At 39.6% G+C, this 23254-nt stretch overlaps 1 long non-coding RNA gene across 2 annotated transcripts in view; it reads left to right on the forward strand.

The window, feature by feature from the left end:
- The first annotated feature begins 960 nt into the window (after nucleotides 1-960).
- LOC121327338 overlaps nucleotides 961-23254 on the forward strand; it is a 30506-nt gene continuing 8212 nt past the window's right edge. Inside the window, exons 1-2 of one of the 2 annotated variants that reach the window (XR_005951547.1) lie at nucleotides 961-1000; nucleotides 9810-9934. This is a non-coding gene — a long non-coding RNA (uncharacterized LOC121327338). Of the gene's footprint in view, nucleotides 1001-2025; nucleotides 2067-9809; nucleotides 9935-23254 lie in introns of those variants that run through there. The other variant, XR_005951548.1, reaches the window with a different exon arrangement.

Raw genomic sequence — 23254 nt, forward strand, 5'->3', positions numbered from 1 at the left:
AATTTAATGGAAGTCTAATGTTTTGGTATGTTTATTGTATAACACCTACTTAGGGTGCGTATTTTATGTTTATATGTATTTATGTTATTTATGTTGTACCTGACATTTATACTTTTCCCTAGCAACCCAACAGGTCTCCTGCAGTGTTATTACTATTTATTGAATAATACTCCTACATTACCTGTGTTTCCAACACCTTGCTACCTTTCCTTTCTACTGGAAGTTTAGCATTTGGTTTTAATAAACAGTTCCAGTGAACTGCATCCACACCTGTGTCTTTCATTAAATTTAATGGAAGTCTAATGTTTTGGTATGTTTACTGTATAACACCTACTTAGGTGAAATAGCTATGAAATAGTTTCAAATATTTTAATAAAACACAGCAGTTCCCAAATGGTTCAACTTGTATTGGTACATTGCAATAACGTAATTTAATTTACTAAAGCATACTGTTCAATCTTGCATACCCGAATTCAATATGATATATTATATATATATATATATATATATATATATATATATATATATATATATATATATATATATATATATATATATATATTTTTTCTGTGCACCGATTTTATTTTTAGTTCTCTCAGTATAATCTCTAGAACACATCTGACAAAAAAAACAACAAAGCACACGCGTCTACGACAGTTTGCTGTTACTATATATTACAGGTTTACTGCACTTTACTCCATAACAAGTGTGATGTGATGTGCTATCCTGTATGGGGGTTTGCATTCAGCAGCTGCTTGATGTGTTTAGGGAGCTGAGTTTGCGACAGTGTTCTGGCCCCTTTAGTTGGTTTGAGTTCTTTTTTTAAGTCAATTCCATTTGGCCACTAGATGGCACTGCTTACTGATAAGGTCTGTTGTTTGCTTAAGTTCCTATTTCCTGTAAAGAAGAATCCTTGTTAGCAACGGTGAAAGTTGCTCTGTGGAGCTGCAGATATCATCGAACTCCATCCTTCTTACAATTATTTGTAGAAGCATTGTCTGTAAGTAAAATCAATAATAACACACTCACCTTTCAATTCATGATGATATTTTATATGGATGATCGTTTGCGTGATAGATTTACGTATTTTCTTGATAGTTGCATGGTCGGAGATGTCTCTTCTATGTAATTGATCTTGCCATGTTTGGGGAATTATTTTGCATACGGCAGCATATTTCTGAGTTTATGATAATATTATACCATACCTAAAAATACATGCTGTGCTATTAGTGAGAATTAAGCATAGTATTCAGCATACCCATACTTACGGTTGTTTTCTTTATTTTATTTCAGTTTTACTCCGTTCCTAACACTGTACCTACAAACTGGTGGCAATAAAGCATCATTCAGTACTACAGTTACTGGAAAGAGTTTATCTATCTGTTAAGCTTAAGAAGGGGACTCTTTTGCGAGGGCAGAATAGACAGAGTTCATCAAACGTGTTCTTGTTGTTAAATACAACATTTACCTTCAATATCGGATTCCTGTCTTTTATTTAAAGAACTGCACACATTGGGGGGGTGTATTAAAATGGATGTGCGTCTGGGTGGTTATAGGATTCGGACTCATTTAACCGAATCCTAAGTATTCAGCCGAATCCGAACCCTACACAAAAAGTAGGTATTCGGGCCGAATCTGAAGCCGCATCCTGGATTCAGTACATCACTATATATTATACTAAAAGTGCTGCTGATCTGTACAGGTGCTAACTAAAGCCTCTTTCACACAGGCATCCTCTACCCGGGTTGTGGGTCGGCTACGCGATTTCACACTGCTTTTAATAAAGCAGGGTTGACCTGGGTGACAGATCCAAGTAAACGATACGTGTACTAATGCCCCTGCAGCAGTTACAAATGCTTCCACCCAAGCTTCTCTGGATTGAACTGTCAACCCTGCTGCAATCTGGCTCATGGTGTATCTCAAGCAACAAAAATATGGCTAAACAGAAGAAACAAAAATGTTCCTTGCGGAAGTGAAACCTTCACACAGGCATGGCTGTTTGTTATTTCATCTGCTGTGATGCATTTTGTCTCGCTCAACCCGGGTCAAACCCGGGTACGACGAAGGTACGTGGTTTCACACTACGCAAGATTGTAGAAGCGCCAGTGTGAAAGGGGCATAAGTTAACATAAGGCAATCCATTAGTGGTAATCTGGGTCTCTGAAACCAGCAGATATAGTTCTTTGAATGTTCCCTGTGTTTCAGCAGTTAGCCCTTCATTTGGTACACTGGTCTATACATTTGTTCTATGTATGTTCTATTTCTGTCTAAGTAAGTGCTGCATTAAGGTTTGGAGGATATGCAGCAGGACAGGCCAGGCTGGGACTAGACAAGAGTAGCAGAGGCAGCCTGTTGCTAAAAATGGTATAAAATGTGCAGGCTGGCAGGAAACACATGATATAAAAAACAATTCATTTTATACTTGTTAAAGAAGTCTCTGTTTGCACTGATGAAAACACCCACCACGAGTGTTTTAACCACTATGCAAAAGAGCTGGGCAATTCTGTATTCGTGATGACAGAACTTTTGACCTCATCTTATCTACACCAGCAAACTGAGACATTTCTTTAACCTAATATTGCACCAAATGTCAAGTCTTAAAATGAAAATGCTTATCTGCGATAACATGTGTTTCTTACAAAACTGTACATGTGAGACCTATGTAGCGACAGGAAGGGCACTACATTAATGGAATTATTTTGTTAGCTGCGACCATTTCATGAAATAAGTGAGGGACACAGTAAAACACATGTTTAAACTTAAAAAGGCTAGGCAGACAATGTAAATTGTATAGAAAAGCAGGAAAGGGTTAAGAAACAATGATCCCGCTTCCACCCTCGCACTGCTTTTTGTCTCTGGTTGAGAGCAGTCAATAGTTATTATCTAGCAGGTATCTAGACAGCGCTTGCGTCTCTTCCCACTGGTGCTAAATTACACTTTTTCATTAATGCTGACAATAGCCGCCCATTTTTCTGCCTAGGAACAAACAGAGTGCCAGTAATGTACTTGGATAAAAGGCATAAGAATGAAAAATCTGATTTTCATTATAACGGGTTAAAATTTAATCAGCCTTTAAAAAACATCACATTGCACTTCAACTGAATATACTTAGTAGGCAACATAGTTTTTTTTTTTTTTTGGAGGGGGGGGTTGTTTTCCTATACTTTTTGATTTTCGAACTGAATTAATGATGAATGCAATGCAGAGGAAAGCAGAACAAACACTGGCGCGAAATAAGACAATTTATGTAAAGTACAGCAATTAAAAGAATAGCATTTTGTGTAAAGTACATCCAATGCATTACAAAGCTTGTTACTTGTGCTGTATTGAAGAAGTCAAGTATCTACTCATTCTCGTTTCATATACAGTTTCTACTCAGGCACACAAATGGTGACTCACATGTACAGACAGATTCAAACACACAAACTGCTCTCTAAGAAATGAACAGGGGAGATAATATGTGATTGCAATTTTACCCCTAGAATAGAGATACAGAGGTCTTTTTCAAAAACTTCTTTCACTATTAGAAGGGGACTTTTGGTATATTTGTCTTTAAAAGTAAGAAAAATGCCTGGTTTGATCCAATTTATTGTCCTTATTTAAAAGAAAAAAGTCAAGCCTTATGCAGTGAATATGTCGCACCATCTGTTTCACTCTCTACATGGTGAGCACAACAACTGCCTTGATTTTGCATCAGTCTTCACCAAACTTTTATCATAAATTCTAATTGATTCTCAGTTTTCAAAAAAATGCTGTTGACCTTTCAGGAAATTTGATTTAAAATGATTTAAAAAGCAAAAAATACAAATAATAATACTACTAATAAAATATAACTGTAATATAGTAAAATAACAATGCATTTTATTATCAAAACAAACACATATCTTATTATGAAATTAGTCTATACAAACTTCTTGGCATGCACAGTGGCGTAGTGGTTAGCGCTGCTGCCTTACAGCACCAGGGTCCTAGGTTTGATTCCAGCCTAGGGGTCTGTCTGTGTGGAGTTTGCATGTTCTGCAGAAAACTGCAAAGCAGCAGAATGCAGCAGCTCAACCTGGACCCAGTGCTGCACAGAGTGACACAAGCAAAAGAGAAAACAGATGTTACTTTTGATGTTAACCTATAAGTGGGGTTCAGGGGGCGGAGCTAGGCACCAACAACCTATCATTTCCTGTCATCAGTTAAATCTACCTTATTTAAACATTAGTCACCTCTCCCTAGCTGTCTTGTTTTTTTTTCGTTTTGGCATAAACCTAGGCGATTTCAAGACCCATCAACTCTCGTATACATCAATAATGTAGTACTTACAGTAGTTGTCATCAGATTCAGAGGATTCCCAGGATTTTCTGTCATTACCAGATCATTCTCCTCCAGCTTCAATCCAGGGTCCATCCAGTCTTCGTTTTTTCTCCCATTCTGGTATTTCAATTACATCTGATCAGGCTCCTGATCAGGCTCTAGTCCAGGTTTCAGTTCAAATGTTGCCTACCATTCCTGCCACTCAAACATCGAATCTGCGCCTATCCAAGCGACTTCGGCCTCAGGATGCCCATCCGGATCGATTGTTTTGGAAGGACTGGCCCATGAATAAATTGATAAAAACTCTCCTTAAAAACGGTAATGCGATTCCAGCAGGGAGTGATAGAGAGTCTCTTTTTATTCTCTATTGCAATCCAGTCTCAGCAGAACCAGTCTTTTCTCTGAAAAAACATAATCAGCCATGCCCAGCCATTCAGCATCCTAAAACAGACAGCAGACAGTCTATTCCGGAACAAATGACCCCCACAACTAGCACCGCTTACCAGCAGCCAGCCATTGAAATCCAACATTCGCAAATATTTAACGAGATAAAATCATTTATGCAGCCTTTTGCCGATACTCTATCTTCGGTCAGTTCTCAACTGTTGGATCTAGATAAAAGGGTGTATAATAGGGAACAGGGAAAACAATCTACAGCGCTGTCATACAGCGCCTACAGCTTCTTCCGGTCCAGCCATAATTTCAGCCAGTGAAGCAGATCCTCCAATATACAACCTCGCTACTGCATCTACATACGGATCCTCCTCTCCAACTGCAGCTAGACGTCACACTATATCTCCACAAATCAGACGTAACATTCTCGAAGGACATTAATCTTGTTTCACTATTATTGACGACTTCGGAATTCCTGTAACCTTTATAGTTAAAGAGTTATAGGTACAAATCTAACAACAGTTTAAAAAAACAGGTGAAAATGGATTGGACCCTAAAGGGTTAAATATCAATTGAAGTTAATGTGTTTTAATTACAGAATGAACCATCTCCATCATCCAACAGAGAGCATTATGACACTATTTTTAACCAGATCTCGTATGAAACACACATTATGCAGACATGGAGTCTGTGTCATCTTGTTATCTGTTTGTATGGTTGAAGATGTAAACAAAATCGGTTTGAATCTTGTCACATAGTTCTGATAACAAGCTTTCTCAGAGCAGGAGTTCTTTCTAAACAAATGTTTCTCTGGTATATACAGTGGTTTCCAGAAGTATTCACCCCCTACCAACAATGTCACTTTGTTGAATTACAAATAATGTATGCACAGTTTTCTAAACAAACTTTTTTTTTTTTTTTTTTTTTTTTATTCAAAGCTGTAGTGGTTAAACTGAACACCAAGGAGGTTAAATGTCAGCAAAACTTAAAGAAAATATACAAAATGAAATTTACTGGTTGCATAAGTATTCAGCAGCTTAAGTCAGAACTTGGTAGAAGCACCTTTTGTAGCAGCTACTGCTATAAGTCTTTTTGGATAGGTCTCTACTAGTTTTGCACTATAGGATGGTGACATTTTTGCCAAGTCTTCACGGGAAAATTGCTCCAATTCTGATAAGTTCGTTGGAAATCGTCGATGGACTACAATCTTCAAGTCTCGCCATAAATGTTCAAGTCAGGACTTAGACTGGGCCACTCGAACATTAACTATCTTCTTGTTCAACCACTCCAGTGTTGTTTAGGCTTTGTGCTTCGGGCCATTGTCCTGCTGCAATGTGAATTTCCTCCCCAGTTTCAGTCTTGCTGATTCAAACTGGTTTTACATAAGAACATAAGAAAGTTTACAAACGAGAGGAGGCCATTCGGCCCATCTTGCTCGTTTGGTTTCTTCAAGGATTCGGCTGTACTTTGCACCATCCATTCTCCCCTCATTCCAGACAAGCCTCCCAGTCCCTGATGAAGAAAAGTAACCCCATAACATGATGCTGTCACCACTATGCATGACTGTTGGGATGGTGTTGATTGGATGATGTGCAGTGTTGGGCTTGTGCCAGATGTAACTCTTGGAATTTAGACCGAAAAATTATTTTTTTCACTCGTCTGACCACAAAACCCTTTTCCACGTGTGTAGTATCTACATGCTTTTTCTCAAACTCCATACATGTTTTAAGATGAGGTTTTTTGAGTAATGGCTTCTTTCTTGCCACCCATCCGTACTGACCAGCTTTGTGTCGGGACCAGCTTTTTGTTCATGCGTGAACACTGACTCCCATCTCAGACACTGAACTTTGCAGACTTTCAAGGTCATTGTTGCCTTCAGAGTGACATCCCGGACCAGTTTCCTGCTTGCCCGGCTGCTCTGCTCAATTTGAGAGGGCGACCTGATCTGGGTAGTGTCTGGATGGTATGATGCATCTTCCACTTCATAATGATTGACTTCACTATGCTGAGGGATAATCAGTGCCTTTGACATTTTCTTGTACTTTTCTCCTGCTTTGTGCCTCTCTACCACTTTATCCTAGACTTGTTTTGAAAGCTCCTTGGTCTTCATGGTTGCTTTGTTCGATCACTATATAAGTTGCAGCTTGATAGTCTTTATATACCTAAGGGAAATTATCGACAAGTTAAAGCAGTTTGAGTACACGCAGGCTGAAATCATTTCAATAATTTTGTGACCCTTCAAACTAATAATTTGCACCTGAGCTGATTTAGAGCTGCAGTAGCAAAGGAGTTGAATACTTATTGAATAATCTTATGCAATGTGGAGTAGTTTGTGTAGATTCTATATGTAATGTCTAATTTGAAAGCGTCGTGGAGTACACTCAGGTACCAACATGACTTTGCAGGGGGGGGTGAATACTTCTGCAAACCACTGTTAATTGTACTTTTCTACATCACAGGCACACTGATTAGGAGTGGTTTATTAAATTTCTCCAGAACCGCCATCATAACATTGACTCGTTTTGTATTCCGATTTCCAAGAGTAGACCTCATCGCTACAAATGGCCTGTAAACAAACAGCAAAATTCTTGCTACAAAAAGGTTAGTTAAATTCTGATTCGTACTATTGGTGTATTATTATGCAGTAGATTAATCAAATGCTATACAACAATTGGCCAACTTTTGTTCTGATTTCACTTGCTAGCCAGTGCCATTTAGGTTCAGTTAAACATTATAGCTTATCAATTACTTGGGAAAAATTGAAACATCATCATCGTACAATGCATGCCTTTATTGTACCTTACTTTTACTACGATTTAATCCATTTTGCTATGCTTTTACTAAGGAAAATATTATAAGGGATTTTCCAATTTTAGAATCAAAGTGAAAGTCAACTCTGAAAAAGGGAGAAAAGAACACAATATCTGCATACAGCTGGTCAATAGCAGTTGTGTTTTTATTATGCTTTAACGTGTGTTTCTGGCTGCACAGCAAGTGTGATACCAGTATTTTTAAACAATAATACATTCAAAATGTGCTTCAAGTATGGCTACGGGCCTTACAGTAATATTATTTTGAAGACCCGTTGGAATAGTTTTACTGTGGGACCTCACTACACCTATATCACAGAGAATTGTGAGGGTCTGGAATCAACTCCCCAGTAATGTTGTTGAAGCTGACACCCTGGGATCCTTCAAGAAGCTGCTTGATGAGATTTTGGGATCAATAAGCTACTAACAACCAAACGAGCAAGATGGGCCGAATGGGCTCCTCTCGTTTGTAAACTTTCTTATGTTCTTATGTTCTTATATCAAAAATATATCTGCTGATTGTCTGGAATCAAAAGTGTTTGAGAGAACAGAATTACTGATACTGTCAATTGTTGCGAGGCACAGCTCACTAACTTAGCCAATTCTGTCAATTTGTGTAAAAAGTAAGCAATGTTTTTTTCAGTTTCATCTTGACAGTAAAAGACAACTCAGTGGGCATGACAGGCACACTGTCAAATAGGAAACTATGCTATCACTGCAGCAGTCAGACACAATGATACTGTAACTTTGTTATATAACATTGTGTGAATGTGCACTTACATACTCATTTATAGCATGGTGATGTGTGCCTAAAAGCTGCCACTACAGTATGACTCATTACAAGGCACTTTGTTTGGTCATTGCCTTTAATTTTATGATGCTTTACCCAACAACGTCTCTTGCAAAAAGATTGTCCAGGTCTGTTGTGGCACGTTTCCACAACTCCTTTACAGTGCACTATTGGGTTTCTTGTCTAAGAAAGCACCTTTGGGTTAGGACATTTTCTGTAAGTAAACTTAATTTAATAATTCTATTTTTCAACCAGTGTTCCTGTTAAAGCATTATTTACAGTTGCCTTACTTGTTATTCTAAGTACTTTTGACATGGCCTAAAGAGTTTGCTGTTGATTCCATTTGTTATAGCAGACTGGTATTTTTATATAATAGGGGCACCATCTCCTCAAGTTTGCCTGGCGACCACAAAAACACATCCTCCTGTTTCTTAATGTATGTTACTGCCTGTTGTGATAATGATAGTGTTGTTGATAATACCGCAATTGACAGCCTTTGCAAGCCATCGATCTCGCTCAAATCGCATCTACTTCTTTCCAGACCCTTCAATACTGACAAACAATACATTTATGGAAATATATTATAAAAATAATGACTAATTCACTGCAATACTATGATTGGGTGATTATGGATGTGCAGGACTGACATAAAGGGCTTGGCTTGGGGTATATCCACCCATGCTGTGGCTAATCTACATTTTGGTACCAGCAACGAATAAGCAAGGGGAACACCCTGATGTGACAATTGTGCATATTGCATGGTAATTTATTTTTGAGAGCTATAAGCTGTGCATTTGAGGCTCAGTTCATTCATTCAGAATCATTAAAAAATGTACGATGTTCTAATGGCTTTCCAGTTGCCCACAACTTTTTTTTTCCCAGTCCTGAATAATAGTCAAAGAATGATCTAGATTGCCTGTTGTGGAAATTCAATTAAACTGGGGAAAATGCAAAATTTTCTGGGTTAGGGTTCAGGTTTTGGCAACACCCCATCATAATGTAGTTTGTATTTCAGTTCCGTGCCTGACCCTTAGAGAATCAAGGGTATGATGCTGTCCAGATCTAAATCATTGCTTAAGAGTTTTGTTCTGCAGTGCTTTTTCAGATTAGTTGCCTTGTTTTTTCAAGCATTATAGTTCTGTTTTTTTCCCCCAATTTTGTTCTCTGTTGGTAAATTAGCTTTTCAGAAAAATGTACGTAGAAAACACTATTGAAATGTGTAAATTGTTGCTGTGTTTTTATTGCTCTTCAGTGATGTGGAAACTGCAGTCATAATGTAATCGCAGTTATATTTAACAGCAGGTACAATTCCAAGACTAATTAGGCTTAGTATAGGGCCTAGAGGAGTGCTGATTAGTATTTCCCTTTAAAACGTTTTTGTCGGCAGGTATTAACACTAGACTGACCAAGGTGAATATTTTGACCATTTTTGGAATTTAAGTTTAAATTATGGTGCCTGTGTTTAAGATATGGAGATGTGCTTCCTGACTTTTCTTAAATATATCTCATTCCAGGGTCAGTCGGAAGTCAGCCATCCAGAATGGGAGCGGAGTCACAATGTCAGAAGTCATTGCCTTAATGCGGTAGGCAATGTGTCAGTCATGGATTGGAGGATATGTGATTGAACTCGCTACCGAAGGTGTGTGACTGAAGTTATATTAGGGTATGTGGCTAAGCAATCTGTTCCTTGTGTTATGGTTATGAACAGACCTACGAGGAAAAACAGTGTACTAACCGTGAGTGTTTTGTCATGTCTAGTAATTGTTTTGTTTGTCATTGTTAGACGGCTAGACTATCTGGGAGCTGTTGCTAGAAGCCAGTTTCCAAACCCGGACTTCACTTCACCACTGTGCACAATAATTGTATTTCACCACCTACACTAAGAGCACTCACTCTGTAACGGTGTTGTGTTTGTATGAGTTATAACCCCATTGTTGAACGGGGCAATACACATTGCTGTGTAGATCCCATTCTTATTATTTAAGATTTGCATGCATGCAACCCATTACTGAGCACCTGGTGCAAAGTGGTAATGAGTAGAGCAGGTGAAGCACAGGTGTAGGAATCCAGTAACACAAACAACAAAGTACAGGTGAAATGGTTTCTTTTATTTTGTACTCCAATGGTCTATTGACCAAGCAGAAAATAACAAGGAACGGATCACTTTACTATGTCCCCTATTAATACCGTCAACTGTGACCCATTGGTTAACACTAGAAGGACCAGAGATATACTCATATCTAAAAGCCCCACAGTCTTTCTGATGGCTGAAACAGTCAGATGTGAGTTTTTATTTTTATTGAGTATGCCACAAACATCTGAACTGAAGCATATATATATATATATATATGTATGTATGTATGTATGTATATATATATATATATATATATATATATATATATATATATATATATATATATATATAGTGATGAATTCTTGCTTCAGGTTGCACTCTATAACTGTATAGTATAGTTTTCCACACACTATCAGGTGTGTTTAAATAACAAACACTGACAACAGTAGTACAGTTACCCTCTGTGGGTTGTATTTATTTTTTTTAAATCAAAATCAAATAAACAAACAAAACCTAACCCTTTCTTGGGTCCTAAACTAAACACTTATTTTTCCCTCCAAACTAAACAGGGACAGGCTAATTCTGCTTACCCTGAAACACACTATCCATTCAGTTTTAAAGTTCTTTGTTACCTCAGCGTTTGGTCTCTTCTCTCTTTTCTCCCTTCCCCCTACCATCTCAACTTTATCAGCTTTAACTGCTAGATAATTAAACAATTAAGACCAATTGATGATTACTCCTGACATAGGTACGCTCCCCAGGATCTTATAGCCTTCATATATCCTGTCTAACATAATACCTTATTTTCAACAAAACATAACATAAACCCAAGTCTGTGATTTAACCTAATACATCAATTTGTGGGAACCCATTTACATGAATTTATTAACCTTAATTTTACTTTTAAACACATTACATTATTTCACAGTTTGTTTACTACCCAGTTGGTTTATGTTGTCTTCATATTTTATTATTTTAGTTTTCTTGGAAACCATCACCACAACCGTTACCCAGATGGAGTGTGCATTCATTACAGCCATGGAACCCACAGCTGACCAATTTTGCTCCGGAATGTACACTACATCACCATATATACACACTTGGCAGTCTCCCTCTGTTCCAAATGCTTCTTGCGAAGTTCCTGTGCTAACTGTAAAATATATTCTCCCCTTGGTAAATTCTTCTCCGTGCATTCTTTTTAAAGTACCCAGGAGTTGATGGCTGCTAGGTCCAATACATTGCAAAACACCTGAACAGACCACCATCGCGATCCAGCTTTCACGGAATACATCCAAAACATCAGCTCCATATTTTGTTGCGTAGTAAAACTTCACGGTCTCTGGTATTTATTTTCACAAGTCCCAATGCTAATCAACTGACCAAAGCAGCGCAGCTGGCGCCAGCCTTCAAAGGCTGATTGAAAACAATAGACTGTCAGTCATTGACTCAGGCAGAGAGTAGACTAATCTGATTATAGCTAAACACATTGCAGACTGGTAAATACAAATAATAAAGTAGAATGTTGTTCTGTATAATCCAAACACAATTGTTTTCTGTGTGGCCGTCAATGTGACTGCTCCCGGCTTTTAGGTATAATGTAATATATCTCCTTTATTTCTCCACTCCTGCTTTTCATGCTTTCTGAGAATATTTAATATTTAACCCTTTGCGGTCCATTTATTCAGCACCTGTCAGGCACGTCTGGTCCAATTTATTTCCACACGCGCTGTTTATTTTACACACACTGTTTAATTTTTTTTTCCAAATAAAACCAGTTTAAAGGGCATTGCAATGCTAAGCGACATCAGTACTACATCTCCAGCCAAGCCCCACCCTGTGTTCGCTGTATTTTTCATATACCTCTTTATAGACGTGCATAGATTCAGAACTGGGCAGACACATGGCAAATGACATTTAATAGAGAAAAGTGTAAGGTACTGCATGCAGGAAATAAAAATGTACATTATAAATATCATATGGGAGATATTGAAATTGGAGAAGGAATCTATGAAAAAGACCTAGGAGTTTTTGTTGACTCAGAAATGTCTTCATCTAGACAATGTGGGGAAGCTATAAAAAAGGCTAACAAGATGCTCGGATACATTGTGAAAAATGTTGAATTTAAATCAAGGGAAGTAATGTTAAAACTGTACAATGCACTAGTAAGACCTCATCTTGAATATTGTGTTCAGTTCTGGTCACCTCGCTATAAAAAAGATATTGCTGCTCTAGAAAGAGTGCAAAGAAGAGCGACCAGAATTATTCCGGGCTTAAAAGGCATGTCATATGCAGACAGGCTAAAAGAATTGAATCTGTTCAGTCTTGAACAAAGAAGACTACGTGGCGACCTAATTCAAGCATTCCAAATTCTAAAAGGTATTGACAGTGTCGACCCAAGGGACTTTTTCAGCCTGAAAAAAGAAACAAGGACCAGGGGTCACAAATGGAGTTTAGAAAAAGGGGCATTCAAAACAGAAAATAGGAGACACTTTTTTACACAGAGAATTGTGAGGGTCTGGAATCAACTCCCCAGTAATGTTGTTGAAGCTGACACCCTGGGATCCTTCAAGAAGCTGCTTGATGAGATTTTGGGATCAATAAGCTACTAACAACCAAACGAGCAAGATGGGCCGAATGGGCTCCTCTCGTTTGTAAACTTTCTTATGTTATTATGTTCCTATACTGATAAATTCTCTCCTGATCACTCGTTTTATCACCAAAGTCCTCAATAATGCGATCCAAGACATTATTTTATTACTATAATATCTCAAACATCTTCTTTGAGTGCTGGATGCAGAAGCATCTACCTTCTTTGTTCATGTCTGCTTATCTCTGTATGGCGCAGCTGCTAAGGCTATTGCTCACATGCCCCCTTTTTTTTTTGGTTTAATTAGTCTCCTATAGGTCTCACACGGCCATTGAATGGTTTTCTCTGCTTCCGACTGAAGCGCGCTGTATATATATATATATATATATATATATATATATATATATATATATATATATATATATATATATATATATATATATATATATATATATATATATATATATATATATATATGGTGTCATAAAATGGGACTATGGACATCACTGCACTACCAGCAGGACCCTTGATGGCGCCCCCTAAAGCGTGGGTGCAGAAAATGAGAGGCAGAGGATGGGTACCTAGTTGCCATTGAGCGGTTGACTACCACCGCGTTATGGCCTAAGGAGTACTGGGCTAGTCAACTGGACCTCTGTTTTTTCGGGGAGGCCCAAGTCGACGATAAGGCCATGACCAACAAGGAGGTCAACCAGTACAACCTGGTCAAGCAGGCCATCCTCCAGCGCCAGAATATCATGGGGGAAATACATCAGGTGCATTTCTGGGAGTACCGGAGACCACGGGAGAACCACCCCAGGGTGGTTACCCAAGAACTGAGTGACCACGTGGTTCACTAGCTCAGCCCCGCCCTGCAAATGGGGTGCAAATGGACGAGGCCATAGTGCTAGAGCAGTTTTGCCATGTGGTCGCCGCCGAGACCCAGGGATGGATACATCACCACAACCCGGACACGCAGTATCCTCTGTTTGGCCCAGGACAATCTAAGATCGGCTCAGCACCGGCAACAGCAGCAGTACAATCAAAATGCATGCATTCTGATCTTTCATCCAGGAGACAAAGAACTGCTGCTTCTTCCCACTTCAGAATCCAAACTGTGTGCTAAATTGCAGAGGCCATATGAGGTGATGCGGGCTATAGGGAAAGTGAATTATGAAATTCGTCAGCCCGATCACTGCAATGAGCGGGAAATTTACCATGTCAATTTATTGAAGCCCTGGCAGACAAGGGAGGCCTTATTTTTAGACCCAGACGAGGTAGAGGATTATTTTGGACCCTGTATAGAAGCCCCTAGCACTCGTAGCATTCCGATGGGGAACAGTTACTTCCAGATCACAAAAGAGATCTGCATCAGTTAATTGGAGGGTTGAAGAATGTTTTTTTCTGATGTGCCCAGCAGAACTAACCTTGTTGAGCATGCTATAATCACTCCCCCCAGGGTATCACAGTTCTAGAGAGACCTTACCAGATCCCGGAAAGCTGACAAAGTGGCATTAGCGAAGAGGTGTGGGTGATGCTCAAACTTGGGGTGATTGCAGTCCAATTGTGATAGTCGGCAAAAAGGACAGCACCAATCGCTTTTGCATTAGTTTCTGTACTGCCAAGTTCAATGCCTACCCCATGCCTCAGGACAACAAGCTTCTTGACAGACTGGGGATGGCAATGTTCATCTCAACTTTGGACCTGACGAAGGGATACTGGCAGATCCCCTTAATCCATAGTTCACAGAAGAAAACTGCATTTTCTACCCATGATGGTTTGTTTAATTTCATAAACATGCCGTTTGGACTACATGATGCACCCTCTGCCTTTCAGAGACTAATTGATCAGGTCTTATGCCCACATCATGATTATGCAGCAGCGTATATTGACAATGTGGTTATTTACAGCTTCACCTGGCGAGAGCACATGGCTAGGCTCATGGCCGCCCTGCAGTCTCTGAGGGTAGCTAGGCTGACAGCCAACCTGGGTAAATGTGCATTTGCCAAGTTAGAGACTCAGTATTTGGGACATGGGCAGGTGAAACCTGTCGCCACCAAACTCCAGGCTATAATGGACGTGGCAATCCCGAAAACAAAGTCCCAGATTAGGTAGCTTTTTGGTAATTACCAAAGATTTATCTCTGAATATGCCACAGTGATCAACCTTTTAGTAAACCTCACTAATGTGAGTACACCAAATTCAATTAAATGGACAAGAGAATGTCAGGGTGTGTTTAATATCATTAAGCAGAGTCTCTGCCAAGCCCCTACTCTTCTCACACCAGATTTTGATAACGAATTCATCCTCCATACCGACGCTTCGGATGTTGTTCTGGGGGCAATGTTGTCCCAGCAGGTTGATGTAGTAGAACACCCCGTCCTCTGTAAGTAAAAAATGTTCCTCTGTAACTACTCCGTCATTAAGAAGAATGTCTGGCCATTAAATGGGCCATTCAGACCTTACGCTACTACCTGTTGGGACATTCATTCGGTGTCAACACTGACCAAGCCCTACTCAAGTGGATAGGAATGACGAAGGACAGCAATGCTTGGATAACTCGATGGTATCTCCGTGCTTCTGCCAAGGTGGCTGACTTCCTGTTTCTGCGTACCGTCGAGTCCACTAGTCTATGGGGGAAGCATACCGTCCACCTTACATGACGCCCTTTCTGATCAGGAGGGAGATTTACAGCTTAAACTCTTTCTCTTTTTGTCACACCCTCTATTTGACTGAGTTGCTCCCCCTTTATGCATCCACTGGCAACGTAGCTGCTACAAATGCCAGTACAAGACGGCACCCTCAGAGTGGCTTCTTGCATTTATCACTTTAATCACTCATTCATAATATTGCAATTAATTAGTCACTAGTCTTCTGGAAATTTCTGGAATTCTAATGCATTACCTAAATGTTATTGTTGGTCAGTATTGTAAGGTTCTGGAGTAGATTCACAGTTTATACATTTAGACTCTATCTCAGTCTTCAAGTCTCCCATGAAAACTTTGCATTCTCTTTCCCATTTATAATCTTTAACTGCAGCTCTCTCATGCGTGAAATAATCATGGCACTGTCCATAGTGGAGTATTCTGAAGTACTGTATATGGAAAAAAGTATATTTAAGCTTATCTTTAACAGCTTAGATCATAGATTTTGGCGTAATTCGGAACAGTGTCATTTGCCTGGTCATTTGAATTTGGATTTGAATAAATGCAAGACAGATTCTAAAATGAGAGTTGGGAAAAAGCTATTCACTCAGGACCACAGAATATTAAAAAGTTATTAAATGCCTGATATCTCAATGTTTCTTGTATCATCTCTCATAAATCACAGTGAGGCGTAGGTCTGAGGTAAAACAGTAATAAAGTGAAGTAGACGGTTACACATGTAACGCCTCTCCCACTCCTGTTAGTGTCTGGAGTACACAACTCCTAACCCACAGTAAGTGACGAGGCCTGGGTTCCCAATACTTATTTAAATTATAATTTGTCTGTTAGAGATATATGTGTACTGTTTCTAAATACACATGCACCCCTTAATAGTAATTATTATTTAATACTAACCCCAGTATCCACTCACACACCACACACAAATGGAAATAAGTAAACAATGTACTCAAATAAATACAAATAATATATTTACTCAAATAATATGTGTTGCTATACAAAATAATTAAACAATTGCACTACAGTGGGCCCACACACACATGCACACACGTGTACTCGCGTGTACTGAACACGTGCGCTAATATAACAGAAATATCACGTTGCAGGCCTGAACCGTCGCTCGGGTACATAGTGGCAATAATAAAAAAAAACAACAAAATGCCCCTTCACTTATTTATGTCAAATAAGCAACAAAATTATACTTAAAAAAAAAAAAATGGTGTTTTGAATGCAAGCGGTACTCACGACCAGCAACACAGTTCCGTTTCTTGCTTCCAAGGTAAGTTCGTAGAAGGACACAATAAACATGACAGATGAAAAATCTTATTTTCCAATGTGGCCAGAGGTACCGGGGCTTTCTCCTGGTCACCCCAAGTGCTATCTGGGTCTCAGCAGCAGTAGAACGCCAGCAGAAAAGTAAATTAATAATAAACAAGAAGACTATACCATAAAATGGTGACTGTCTACAGCAAATGTTTGGTTTACTGAAATATATTAGCTTCTTATACTCTGCTAATAAAGTACAAAAAATATATCATTCAGATAATATTTCTTTTACTATAAAACTTTTCTTTCACTCCCTCACGTTGCGTCTGTTCCTTCGCACTCTCTCCAACCTCCTTTCTCTCTCGCACGTTGCGTTTGTCTCCCCTCACACTCTCGAACCTTCTTTCTCTCTCCTGCACAAACCCAATCAAAATGCTAAGTCCCACCCCCAAATTCCACTACCTGTTGGCTAATTGGTTCAGAGGGGAAACCTGTCCAATAGAATTGTGTTTAGGTGTAGCAAGCTAGTAAATGTGATTCTGGTGCATTCTAACTATGTTACAAGAAATACAACATTTTTATTTAAAGGAATAGCGCAAATTTGCAGCAGGGCTACACACACAATCATAGGCATAATTTACACAGGGGACACGGGGGGCATACCTTGCATTTTTTCAATGATGGGGGAAATGTCCCCCTCACATTGCAGCAATACTAACACTTAAATTTCTCAATAATGTATTTATATACTCAGTTAAGGGGTCTCCAGTGCCACTAGGACCCAGCGGAAAAATCAATCAACTGAGGCAGCTGCAGCATGCAAGTGCATTGTGGGTGATCTCAAGCATCAGGAGAAAGCAGAGTCTGGTAGTAAAAAACTGTTTCTACAAGTTTGTTTCTTCTTTTCGTTGTGAAATGTCTCAATCATGATACCATTTCTGATATATATGGTCTCAATATTATACATTTTTTTCTATTTGAATATTGGGCTCTTATTGCCATAGAGCGGCTGTGAAATACATCCTCCTGTCCGCCGAAGCAAAATAATTTTATATCTGTTTTCTCATACTGTTTTGAATCCCAGATCTGCATTTTTTCCCTGATGCCTTTACATTTTTCAGTCAGTTGTTTTGCATCATTATATTTATGTTGTTTTAATCTGATTCTTTTTTTTTATTGTTTTATCTTTTGGATTGCACCCATGCTATTGTATATTGCACAGTGCCTTGGGGTGATTCTCTCAGGCGCTATAATCTTGTTGTCTATCCAATCATTTCAATTCTTTATCCAGGCAAAATTAATTTTGGTGTATATTGTCCTATTTCGTTGACTAATAGAGAATACAGTGTACAATATTTATGAAAAGACTGATCACACATTCGGATTCAGTGAAATGAAATCTGAAAACTACAAGAAGATTTAGTATAAGTTACGATCTTAGCTGCAGAGTGCAGCTAAAGTAAATATTTGTAAATGCAAAAATAGTTTCAGGCAGACTCCAAACCTTTGGAAGTTTACAAGAATGGAACGCCAATTAAATAATTATATTTTTTATAATTAAAAAACATTAGAGGCTAATATTTCTATTTCACTTGAATTGGTGTGCAAAAAATAACTAACTGAAAAACAATTATGATGTTCTACAACAAACATAATTCTTATAAAATAATGTTATTGACTGTGCCCCATTAGAAGGTACTATACTATTTCTGCAGTGTGTTTTGTTTTAACATATACATTCTAAATGCTAACAGCCTTATTAATACCATATCAGGGGGAAAACTAAATATGATGGCAAAGAAACTGCTAGTAACATTGTTTAATACATTTGAAATGGAGGGAATGGATACAAACAGTCTAAATATCCATTGTCAATGTGCAGCAAATATGTAAACTGTAAACTAGCCGATTACCTTTGAAAGAATTACACATTACAAATATTGTATTTATCATTAATCACTGTGACAAAGTGGCTGAGTGGAAACAGGCGCAGGAGTGATGCAGTGCATGAAAGAGCAGACAGATAATTGTAATCCGGTTTGAAATGTTTTAAAAGTATTTTTCAGGTCTGGAGACCAAACAATAATTCCCCGGCAATACATACTAATTTGCACTGCACGGGGTAAATAACATGGGAAAAGACAGTCCCAAATACTAAACAATATCCGCCCCACAATAATACAAACACAGTCACCACTCCTGGGTGCATACAGTAGTGCTTGTGGTGGGTGATACAAGTTTATATTTGTGACAATGGTGAAGTGCTGTCCAATTGAGTGCTGCTCCTTGGCAACAGCTCTGGATCTGTGTTAGCCATCTAGTGATGCATAAGACAAGACGAGACAATTACAAGACAAACAAACATAACACTCACAGTACTTTTTACATGCAACGGAGTCTCTCACAGTCCTTCTTAGTTTATTTACACAAAAGAAAGTGAAGGAACGGATTAAGAGATTGTCCTGGAACAACAGGTGACCGTGGTTAAATGAGGGTTCTCTCCACAATCTGCCTCTGCCACCTAAATAGGACGTGCTGCACAGGAACCAGCATCAGGCGACAGGAAGAGAGTTATCCGTCACGGTTCACACAAGGAAATCGTGTTTCCCGTTTCAATCGAGTGGGAAGGTTGCCACGCCACAAAGGGAAGGACTTGGGACTTTTTGTTTTTGACGCGAGTCTCGCTAACCTCGCCCCCTTCCTAGCTGGCCCTTTCCTTGAACTGTCAGGCCAGCCCATCCAAGGAACTTTGTTCTCGCTACTTAGGGAGAATTAACACAAGAAGCATTGTATTTCTTTTACATGTCTTACCTCTCAGAGGAACACTTGTCTGAATCTGGTCCATCAGTCTCTGAAAGGCAGTGGGTACACCATGTAGCCCAAATGGCATGGTTTTAAAGTGAAATAGCCTTTCTGGTGTTGAAAATGTGGTTTTCTATCTAGAACTGCGGGTTAAGGGATCTGCCAGTATCCCTTTGTCAGGTCCAGAGTCAAGATAAACTTCGCCTTTCCCAGTTTATCTAAAAGTTTGTTGACCCGAGGCATAGGGTACACATCAAACTTGGCAATAGCCTTTACTTTCCGGAAGTCTACACTGAAGAGATTGGTGCTGTCTTTCTTGGCCACTATGACCACTCGCTCCTGGAAGGCTCAAACACCCCAAGTTTGATTATGTCCAATACCTGTCTTGTACTGTGACACCTGAGGGAGAGACATATTCAACCAAGTTAGTCCTGCCAAGCACGTCAGAAAAAATATCGCTGAACTCCTCAATAAGCTTACTCAGTTCCTGTTGCTGATCTGGAACCAATTTTCCCCATCAAAATTATTTTTGTGCTAGGAGCCTGTGGACAGGGCTCTAAATCATCCTCTATATTGCCTGGGGCTATTAATAAGGCCCCCCTTGCTCTCCAGGGCTTTAACAAATTTCCATGATAAATTTCACATTCATTAAGGCGATCAGGCTGTCTTTCATAATTCACCTTTCCTAAAGCCCGAATCACTTCATATGGCCGCTGCCATTTAGCACATAATTTTGATTTTGAGGAGGAAAGTAGCAGCATTACCTTGTCTCCTGGTTGAAAGGTTTAAATTAATGCATTTTTATTGTAATGCTGCTGTTGCTGGTGCTGAGCCAATCTGAGGTTGTCCTGGGCCAAACGACCGACCAAATCCAGCCGATCTCTTAGTAGGAGCACATGCTTCACTACATTTTTGGACAAGCCTTTGTGCTCCTCCCACCCCACTCTCAACAGATCGAGGATGCCATGAGGCTGACGGCCGTACAAGAGCCCGAAGGGGGAGAACCTTCTTGAGCTCTGAGGCACCTCTCTCACTGCAAAACGAAGGTAGGGAAGAAGCGATGCGTAATGTCTCTGCTCTTGTGTTACAAAATGTCTCAGCATCTGCTTAAGGTCAGATTAAATCATTCCACCAAACAGTCCATCTGTGGATGATCAACAGATGTCCTGATTGGACATTTTTTTAATTGAGAGGAACGGTAGTTACTCGTACAAGTTAGAAAAACTAATTTGAAACTACCGTGAGTCTCTATATAGCTCCAAGAGTTTCGCTATGTTCACCATGTTGCAGCAGCAAAACAGAAGTCTGAAACTTTCTTACATCAAATGTGTTAAAAAATTGTAAATACCTCTTATACACAATGAGATATAAGTTGTCAAACTATGGTAAATTGTTATCCTCTTCTTCCTCTTCCATTTACTTTTTTAAGAGTGTGTAGCGACTTTTCAAACAGAAAAGCTAAATAACTGGACTAAATCATTAATGTAGATTAGGAATAGCAGGGACCTAATACTGACCCTTTGGTACACCACTGACCACACTCATTCTGAGGTTTTTGCTCATAGAGGCGGAAGTGGGAGCTCCATTTCTCCCTTGTACCCTGTACCAACTGCGTTCAGCTCCACAGGCGATGCGGAGCAGCAGGCAGCCCCAGGCAGTATGGAGCAGCAGGCAATCCTGGGCTATGCGGAGCAGATCCTCAAAAAATCAAGCAAGTTGTTAGGCACTAAAAACTGCTAGTAATGCTTTTTATGTAATGCTTGGCAACCTTGGATGAAGCGAAGCAGGCATCCATGGGCGAGGCGAGACAGGCATCGTTGGGTGAAACGAGGCAGGCATCCTTGGGGGGTGCGAGTCTCAACATCTGCTGGCAAAACATTCCTCAGGTGGATGGGACGTATTTTTTATTGAGAGGAACGTGTACAAGTTCCGTACAGGGAGTCTCTCTATTCAAGAGAGTGTCGCATGATCACCAGGCAGAAGCCAAAACCAAAATTCTGAAACTTTCTTACATCAAATGTGTTAAAAAATTGTAAATACCTCTTATACACAATGAGATATAATTTGTCAATATGAACAGTTACGGCTTCTTCTTCGAATTTGTTAGAAAAGACGTTGTAGCGAACTTTTCCGTGAGCGTCTAAATAAACTGGGACCTCCATGGGGAAGGGCGACGGCCAGCTATGGACCTTCGGGACCATGTTCAGAGGGGACTGCGGCCGGGCTGTTTTCCACCATGCTCCCCTCAGCAGACTACGCAGTGGCGGCTGAGGACATCCTGGGCCTTCCTCTATGGTTAGAGGGGGGAAGCTGCAGGCTGTCTCCCTCTTGTGGGGGTGGGAGAGGCAGATCCTGCTGCTCTCCCTCTGGCAGTGGAGGAAGAGGCAGCTCTTCTCCTGCCAGTGGAGGTGGCAGAGGCAGGCAGTCTGGTCTCCTCCTGGTGGTGGAAGTGATGGAGGTGGGAGTCTCCTGGTGACGAAGGTGGGAGCAGCGGGCAGTCTCCTGGCAATGTTTGTGGGAGTATCAGGTATTCCCCACCAGGCGATGGAGGCGAGAGCAGCAGGTAGTTGCCTGGCAGACGAGACCAGACCAGTGGGTAGTATCCCTCTATTGCAGGGGACTGGTGCGGCTCTTCTTCCTTTCGCAGGGGACTGGTGTGGCTCTCCCTCCGTTGCAGAAGACTGGTGCAGCAATTCCTGGGAGCCTCACCGCTTGAGGGACCTAAGCTGTAAGCTGTCTTTTGTATGGAGAATTGTCTTGCTGCTTCATCTGGAAACATACCTAGTTGCCGTTGACTTAGAGTGGAGGTGGATAGTTTTACTTCGTCTCTCATGTCGGGACGAATGTAACAAAACCCACCTGTACGAAGTCCAGCGTATCGTAGTCTCCTAAGAATATAAGCACTTCTGGAGTATCAAATTCCTCTCAACATTCGATCCGGCAGTAGAAAGCGATAAGTCTGGAAGTTTCAGACTGTTGTAGGAACCGGTCGACTAAATACATAATGTGTATTAAAGTTAATAATAATAATAATAATACTAATAATAATAATAAGAATCATAAAAATTGACTTTATTATACAGCATGTAAAAAGTTTCAACTGCAATGTGCTTTCTTAAAAAGCACGGTCATTTCGAGTCAAGCCAGAGGTCAAAATTTTACACCTATCTGTCAATATATATCTAACTAATTAATACATTATACATTGTGAAGTAGGAATAGATATTTGCTCACCAAGTTAGGGAAACGACTTGCCATACGCCTTTGTATTCGGATGTTTGTCTTACAGTTGTGTAATAATACTTAAAAAGTACTTTATCGGGAAACTGTACATACTAGTTTCATATTTGTATAAAAGAAAAAACAGTACATTAATAGGGATCTTAACAATGATACATCTTATACATGCCATTATCCGTTGACCTTGTTGTCCACGAGTGTATAACATGATAGAATTTATCTATATATACATGTATATTTATCTCATATATTTAAGGGGTAGAGAGCTATATATATTATATATCTTATATATTGTTAACTAGAATAAACAGTACTTGAACCAGATGGGGC

The sequence above is a fragment of the Polyodon spathula genome, chromosome 14 (assembly GCF_017654505.1).
Source record: "Polyodon spathula isolate WHYD16114869_AA chromosome 14, ASM1765450v1, whole genome shotgun sequence".
Lineage (NCBI taxonomy): Eukaryota > Metazoa > Chordata > Actinopteri > Acipenseriformes > Polyodontidae > Polyodon > Polyodon spathula.